General features: G+C 41.8%; 1 non-coding gene across 1 annotated transcript; it reads right to left on the reverse strand.

The window, feature by feature from the left end:
• Positions 1 to 5,381: 5,381 nt before the first annotated feature.
• TRNAP-AGG (transfer RNA proline (anticodon AGG)) lies at positions 5,382 to 5,455 on the reverse strand. Its single transcript has one exon. It is a non-coding gene; the product is annotated as a tRNA-Pro (tRNA).
• Between the last annotated feature and the right edge of the window lie 3,161 nt (positions 5,456 to 8,616).

Here is an 8,616-nt window from a genome sequence, read left to right on the forward strand (position 1 = left end):
TTTGAAATAATTTTGTTCTAATTGGAATTGAGAGAGGAATCTACATGTGGATTGTTTTTACATGTAGAAAACCAGTTTTCCACAATCATTTATTGAAGAGTTGATCCTTGCCCTCCTGAGCTGCACCTACCCTGGTACCTTCTTTGTTATATCAAGTGCCCATATATGTGTGAATCTGCTTCCAGGCTCACTCAAATTTGGATTCCTGGTATATTTGTCAAGCCCCGAGTAATACTACATTGCCTTGATTGCTGTTGCTTTCTAATGAGTCTTGGTATCTGGTAAGTCAAGCCCTCCTTTCTTTCTTTTTTTGTCAAATTGTCTTAGCCACTTTCTTTTATATATACAGCTGACCCTCTGTGTCCATGGGTTCCACATCCTGGGATTCAACTACCTGCAGATTGAAATATTTGGGAAAAAAAGTTCCAGAAAGTTCCAAAGAGCAAAACTTGAATTTGCTGTAAGTCGGCAACTATTTACATAGCATTTACATTGTACTAGGTAGTATAAGTAATCTAGGGATGATTTAAAGTATACATCCTCTGTGGGTTATATGCAAATACTATGCCACTTTATATAGGGACTTGAGCATCCTTGGATTTTGGTACCTTGCAGGGGCTCCTGGAACCAATCCTCCTGCAGATACCAATGGATGACTGTACACTTTAGAATTACCATAAAGTTCTATAAATAACCTCATTAAGATTTTGAGTGAAATTATCTTGAATTTGTAGCATTATACATTTTTGCCTAAATTACTTTGATATAGATTATTTCATTTGTGTCTTGCAACACCTTGAGAGGTAGGTTAATATTAGTCTCATTTGTCAGAGAAGGAAGCATATTAGAGAAATTAAATGCCTTGTCCACAGCTCACAAAGCTAGTCAGTGGCAGAAGCTGGTCTGTTTAAATCCTCCCCTTTTTTTGTTGAGAAATAATTCACATACCATAAAACTTACCCTTTTAAAGTATACAATTCAGTGGTTTTTAGTATATTCACAAGGTGGTATAACCATCACCACCATCTAATTCCAGAACATTTTCATCACTTCAGAGAGAAGTCCTGCACTCATTAGTGGTCATTCCCCATTTCCCCCTCCTCCCCGCAGCCCCTGGCAACCACTCATCTACCTTCTGTCTCTATGGATTTGCCTGTTCTGGAGATTTCATATAAATAGAATCATGCAATATATGGCCTTCTGTGTCTGGCTTCTTTCACTTAGCATCATGTTTCCAAGGATCTTCCATGTCATGAATTAGAACTTCATTTCTTTTTCTTTTCCTTCATTTTTTTCTTCTCTTCATTTCCTTTCTTCATTTTCATCGTCTTTCCCTTTTCATTCTATTCCCTTTCCTTCATCCCTTCAGTCCTTTAGGCAAATCTTACGACTCTAAGTCCAGTGCTCTTTTTCCAGCTACCAGATGAAATCAATCAGTAAGTGGACATTTATGTCTTTAAGAAGTTAAGGATGAAATGAAATTAACTACTCATGAGCCTGACAATGAAGTTCTTTGGCCTCACTCCCTGTTGGCGTGCATTAGACACTCAAACGCTGAGCTGAGTGCACCAGAATTGAGGACTCGAATCAGAGTTCTTTAGAAGAATCTTGCTACTATTGTTTACTCTATGCAAAGCCAGACTTTTGCTAAACACTGTGTCTGGAAAGTTGAATATTGTTTAGGTTGTGCATTAGATATGCATACTTGCTTTTGTAGAAGGAAAGTCATATTTTCTTCCAGTGAACATTAGGTTATCCAGTTGAGTATGTTATATAGATCTTGGTTTGAAAGAGTTACATCAAGCACCATATGGAAAGAACCCTTCTCTCTTTAGAAATGTACCTATTCAGTTAAGCAAGATTTTGCTGTTAACCTTAACTATGAGCTTGAATTGAACTGTGAAGAAAATTCTGAGTGAATGACGTTACAACTTGCCAAGCCCTGAGCTAAACTAGGGGCAAGTATGTATGTTTCCCGGCAAAGTCTGCTGAATTAATTCCTTACTGCTCCTCAGACCACTCCCAGTGAACAAACTGAACCCAAATTTGGCAGAATGGAGGGAAAGGAGAGATTAAACACACTCGCGCGTGCACACACACACACACACACACTCGTAATTAGTTGATCTGCAACAAACCTCAAGCTGTTCTCTTAACTAAACCTAAATCAAGCCAATAATACATTTAGATTTTAACCAGCTATTTTGGAAATTATTTTATAAGGCTGTAGTTCTTCCAAATGTTCACAACCCACAAAATTGGTTTTGGAAATAATCCTTTTCCCCTCTGCCTACAAGGAATGGCAAAACTGAGTTTAAGTTCATTTGCAATAATTTTTCTTCCCCTAAATTTTCAGATACCATTCTCTTTCTCTGTTTCCTTTTTTTCCTTGCCATGGATTTACTCTTCTTTCCCAATAGTATGTCTCCCTCCTTCAAAAATCTCTCCATTCATTGACCCGTGCACACTTTCAACAAATATTTCTGAAGTTCCTACTATGTTCCAAGCACTCTCCTACGCACTGGGAACTCAACAGTGAATCCAACAGACAAAACCTCTGCCTTTAACAAAGCTTATTTTCTCCTGGGGGAAGCAGATAATAAAGAAATAAAATATGCATTATGTTAGATGGTGATTAGTGCTGTCTGTGGAAGAAAATGAATCAGAAAAGAGGCACAGGGAGCATTGAGGGGCTGTGATTTAAATAGCATTTCTCTAGGTCAGGGATTGGCTAACTATGGCCTGTGGCCCTCCACCTTTTCCTGTAAATAAAGTTGTATCAGCACACAGCCACACCCGTTCATTTACAGATTGTCCATAGAATTCATTCGTTGTGACAGAGACCATATGGCGCTTTGTAGAGAAAATGCAGATTTGTATATACGATAACTTTTCAGAATTAATACCCATGTTGTGCTTTTCAGGTTCCAAACCATCCTCACAAACACTGCCTCATCTGGGTGTGGCAGCGGGGTTGGGAGGTAGGTCTAAGTAGCTTTGTTTTACAGGTGACTAAACCGAGGCTTGGAGAGGTTACTGAGGTTATCCAGGGCTGCCGACCTTGTAAAGTGGTGGTGTTTAACTCTACAAGTTGGTGCTTTTTCCAGCCTAATATCCTACTCCTATGGTAAATACAACCCAGTTTTTTTTTTTGTTTGTTTTGTTTTGTTTAGCACCAGGAGCTCCCTCGCATACAAAACACAGAAAGGCAATAGTATGTCAGCATCAAGTGTGTGAGTGCTAAAGCTTGGCTATCCAAGTTCAAATCCTCACCCTGCCACTGACCTCTGTGACCTCTGTGCCTTGCCTCAGTTCCCTTTTCTATAAAGCAGTTATGATAATATGCCTTTCAGTAGGGTGATGATACATCCCAGTTTGCCCGAGGCAGCCCTGATTTATGCCCATTTTCTCTGTTAATTAATAGTGTCTCATTTTACTCTCAGGTGCTCCAGTCTGGACATTAAATTGTACACATACCCTAGTTAGGGTTGTTGCCAGGATTGAGTTAGTACAAATAAAGCACTGAGATTCCTGCCCCGCCATAGCCTGGGGCCGTGGTTTCTTATCACAATGCCATGCCAACTCATCACTTAATTTTCTTCTGACTCATTGCTTGGTTCCATTAAGTCCAGACTGATCCCTGTCTGGGGGAGCCTTCTACCAGGGCACGCAGTGCCCTCCGCCTGCAGTGTTCATCCCCCAGCGAGGCTCCAGGCTCACTCCCTGACCTCCTTCAGCAGGTCTTGGCTCAGATGTCATCTTCTCCTGATGCTTTCACAGGCCACCTTTCTAAAATTGCCACTCCCTCCCACACACTTTGTATCCACATCCCTGCTTTAGTTTTCTGCTTAATGCTTATTACCATTAACATGTAGATTTTATCGAGCAGCTAATGATGTTTTTAGTGTAGTTCTGTTTTGCTGTTGGGTAGAAAGAAAAAAAAAAACCCAAATAGACTATACCTGGGAGAAGAAGGCTTATTTTTCTGTTTTTAAAAATTGTGTGTCTTTATCATTAAAATTTTAGAAATTCCAGAAAACCACAATGAAACAAATATAATCCGCCCATAGTCCTACCCTCCCACGAGAGTTGTCATTTTGAGGTATATTAAGAAGAAAGCAATTTCACACCAGCTCTAGAGGGAATGCATTGTCTAGCCTAATCTTATAACTTCAGCTGGACAGCTTACAGGTAAATGTAGATTTACCATATTCTCTAAGTATTATAATTTTGATTCCTTTAAGGTAAACTTTTCTTCTCCATGTTTTCATCTGAAACTGGTCTGAGAGAAAATATCAAAACTCCAGAAGTAAGGAAAAAAACATGGCAGAGCGGTTGAGCGAGAAGCGAAGTTCCCCCACTTGGAGTTAAGGTTTCCTGGTGTGTTGGCAACGCGGTGGCCTGATTGTTGCCAACATGAACGTCTTAATAGAAAGGATCACGTAGTGATGTACTTTTTACTTGCTGACTTTATAATATGGCGCAAATGGCACGTTCTTTGTGTGTCATTGTCTCCTCTAAGTATATAATGCAGCTCTAGTGTGTTTGCTTCACTGCCCTCTTTAAAACTTGTAACTGTTTCATCTGTTTGTCCCTTTACATTTTTATGTGTTTGAGTGCCGCACCAGCATGTAAGTTCTAGAAGGGCACAGTTGTATCTGTCTTGCTCACCAGTGGGTTCCTAGCGCCTCATGTAGTGCCAGGTACATGGTATTTACTCACTAAATATTTGCCAAAAGGGAAGTCCCTGGAGCCCGATGGCGCAGGCTCGCCCACCTGTGCGGGGGGTTGGGGTGGGGACAACCAGTGTGCGGAGGGTCCTCCACTGCGAGAGAATGAAGCCCTGAAAGATGACCCTGGCCCCTCAAATATCATCCTCACTTTCTCTCTCAGGTCTCCAATTCTTTTAACAAATGACAGAGTCATTAGTTCAATCATCCGAGTTGGTTTAAAGTGACACTGCTTTTGAGACTTGGAAGCTCGCTAGGACCTTCTTGCTCAGGGATCAAGAGGGGTATTAGCTACAGTCCTGAGGTGAGGGTGGGGGCAGTTGTGATAGGGTGGGAATGGGGAAAGGAGCACAGGGAAAGGAGGCTGAGGAGGGCCTGGGCCATGTGGGATGGCCAGGGAGGAAAGAGTGCAGGAACGGCGGTGGGCCCACAGTCCCTCCCTGCCTCCCTGAGAAGCACATTCAGTGTCCCCCCTAGTCCAGGCACATGAAGCAATTAGCAGAGTGCTGAGCACACTGCGTCTTTTTTTTTAAATTGAAGTATAGTCATTTTACAGTATTGTATTAATTTCTGGTGTACAGCATAGTGATTCGGTTATACTTATGCAGGTATATATTCTTTTTCATATTTTTTTTACTTAATTTTTATTTTTGGAGGCACTGGGGATTGAACCCAGGACCTCATGCATCCTAAGCACACGCTCTACCACTGAGCTATCTCCCTCCCCACCATGCTACATCTTTATTCAGGCAGATCATGTCCATATCAAATGCTATTTTTCAGTATATCTTTCTAACTACAATACTGGTAATTACTATTTATTGAGTGTTTGCTCTGTGCCAGGGATTGTTTTAGGTGTTTTATGTATATTGACACATTTATATGTCCCAGCAACTGTCAGATGGATGATAGTGATATTATCTCCATTTTATAGATGAGGAAGCTGAGGCATACAGAGAGACTGAGTTACTTGTTTGAGGTTTGAGGGGCAGCGAGTAGCCAAGCCAGAATTCAAAGGCAGGGACTTTCGCCTTTTTAAACATTCTGCTGTTTGCTTCATTAGTGGTCATGGCGACCTTTCTTTACTATGGTTAATATTTATCGACAACTCACAAGGAGTTGGGAAGTTACTGAATATTCCTTCCTGAGAAACCCCACCAGCTGTAACCTGACTTTCCCATTTCGGTCCATTTCCTTTCAACCTGACCCTTTCCACTGAGAACCTGGGAGACAGATTGAAATATTCTGTTTCATACTCACCCTGTATTTTTTTTTAACTGTAAAATTTTTCATCCATTCCTGAGACTAATCTATGTGACTGTTATACTTTGAATGAGAGAAATGATTTTTTTTTTTTCCCTCAGCATTCTAGTCATCATTCTTGTTGAGTCGCTAGTTTCACCAGTAAAATGTTTTTGGCATCCATTCTCTGAGAAGCAAGTGTGGACTGTTGCTCGAGTCTCTAGGTGGCAGAAGGACTTATAGGAGCTGCCTCTAGAGAGCAGCCTTTCTGCTATCAAGTTTACTGACCCCTCAGAGAGTTCAAGGTCAAACTGGTGCACACATGATATCACACGGCTTTCCCTGCAGTGTATTTTTTTTTATTGAGTTATAGTCAGTTTACAATGTTGTGTCAATTTCTGGTGTACAGCACAATTTTTCAGTCATGCATGAATATACATATATTCATTTTCATATTTTTTCATTGTGAGTTACTACAAGATCTTGACTATATTTCCCTGTGCTATACAGTATAAACTTGTTTATCTATTCTATATATACCTGTCAGTATCTACAAATCTTGAACTCCCAGTCTGTCCCTTCCCACCCCCCTCCCTCCTGGCAACCACAAGTTTATGTTCTATGTCTGTGAGTCTGTTTCTGTTTTATATTTAAGTTCATTTGTCTTCTTTTGGTTTTTGTTTTGTTTTGTTTTTTTAGATTCCACATATGAGTGATATCATATGGTATTTTTCTTTCTCTTTCTGGCTTATTTCACTTAGAATGACATTCTCCAGGGACATCCATGTTGCTGCAAATGGCATTATGTTGTCCCTGCAGTGTATTAAAGTGAGTTACAGACCTTGTAACGAGCAGGCCCAGTGCACCTCATGGTTGAAGGAGACTTTGGGGTCTCATGGCAAGTGATTGGATTTGGAAGTCACTTCACTCATGTGGTCTGCTCCGGTTTTCCAAAAATGTCCGGGAAGTTAGACTCTTACTGCAGGGGAGAAAAATAATACTCTCTCACCACTTGAAACACCTAAGTTTTGGAAAAATCATTAAAAAAAAATACTGCGAAGCCACCCATGCTGCATCAGTGCTGGAGGGTCATTAGGGAAAAGGCAGCGTCCAGACATTTGTGGGAGGTAGAATTTTTATGGGTTGTTTGTGTGTCCAGTTTTGCAGGTTTCACAGGAGGACTCCACTGGGGCTGTCAATGAAAACCATTGAAACTGTCATGTTGTTGTTTCCCAGGTCTCCTGGAAAAACACCCTGACAAATCGCAGCCCTGGGCGGGTCAAAGAGGAGAGTACTAAAAAAAGAAGGAGAAAATGGATGGGCCTGTTTTGGTGGGAGGCCAGGGCTCGGTGTCATAGCCAGATTCCCCGGTGAGAGAGGAGTTTCCAGCAGCGGAGGCTTTCCCCACCCTATCTTACACCATCCAGTCTGAAAAAATAATTCCCCTTCCGGTGGAGCCAAGTAGAGTCACTTGAAGGCAGTGTAAACAAAAGGAGCAGGTAGTGTTGATGCTTTTAAGAGAACATCCTGATGAGGGAGGAAAAAAATAAAATAAAAGGAGAAGGGCCAGCTAGCAGCTGGGAGATTTTCCTGGATGTAGGAGAGCTACTTGGAATGGCATTGACTTCTGGTTTCTAAGGACCAGCCCAGCAAACCTAAAGCTGTAATGTAGGCAACCCCCTCCTCGGGAGTCTTTTCCCATCGCCACCTTTGCCCTCACTAAGCTAACAGCAGGTTCCCATCTCAGTGCTCCTATGTGGTCCCTGCCTGACCCTATCGGGCTCTTCCCCAGTCATCCAGGCTTGCAGTAGCCCTACTCACCAGCAGAGCTGACCTGATGAATGGAGTCACACTGATCTGTTACAGACTACTGTAAGTGAAATTTGTATTCTTTTATGGGTTGCAATGCCTTACAAAAAACAAAAACAAAAACAAAAACAAAAAAACAAGCCTTGAGAGGTGGTCTTTGAGATATCAGTCAAAAATTTAGAACTTTTAGGGTAGGAGAGTCCTATTCCAGGCAAGCTTTAACAGGCTTTCTAGGTCCTCATCATCTCCTTCAGTCCCTCTGGTGTAGAACAAATTGCTCTGTCCTCCACCTCCCAAACACACAAAAGATCGAATCAGTCACTCCCATCTTTGTGTCCTCAAAGCTCTTAGAACCGGAGCACATTTTATAGCACCGTTCATCTGCTCATAGTTGACTGAAGATGTTTCTTACCTTCCCAGAACACACCCTTTATCCTTTCCATGTGCAAATATGGCCTGGCCTCCATTTAGAAGGAAGTCTTAATCTGGAGCCACAACTTCCTGCAGGTGATGTGATCAACTGTTAAGGCTGCTGAGAGGAGGAGTAAGCCGAGGACAGAGAAGTGACTTCTGGGTTAGGTGAGGGGGGAGTCTGGCAGCCTTGATAAGAGTAGCTCAGACGCCTGTTTGAAATCAGTTCAAGAGACGCCAGGAAGAGAGGAAGTGGAGATAGCAAGTGTGGCCACCCCCGAGCAGGTTCAGTTAAGGACTAGGCGCAAGTTAAAAACTATGCTTCCTGGAAGGATTGTTTTCCCCTCTTCATGGATAAGAGTTCAGAATGGAACTCCCTTTCTCGGAATGATTCCCTTTTTCTCTTCTCCAGAGAGCCATGTTT

This window comes from Camelus dromedarius, chromosome X (genome assembly GCF_036321535.1).
Source record: "Camelus dromedarius isolate mCamDro1 chromosome X, mCamDro1.pat, whole genome shotgun sequence".
NCBI lineage: Eukaryota > Metazoa > Chordata > Mammalia > Artiodactyla > Camelidae > Camelus > Camelus dromedarius.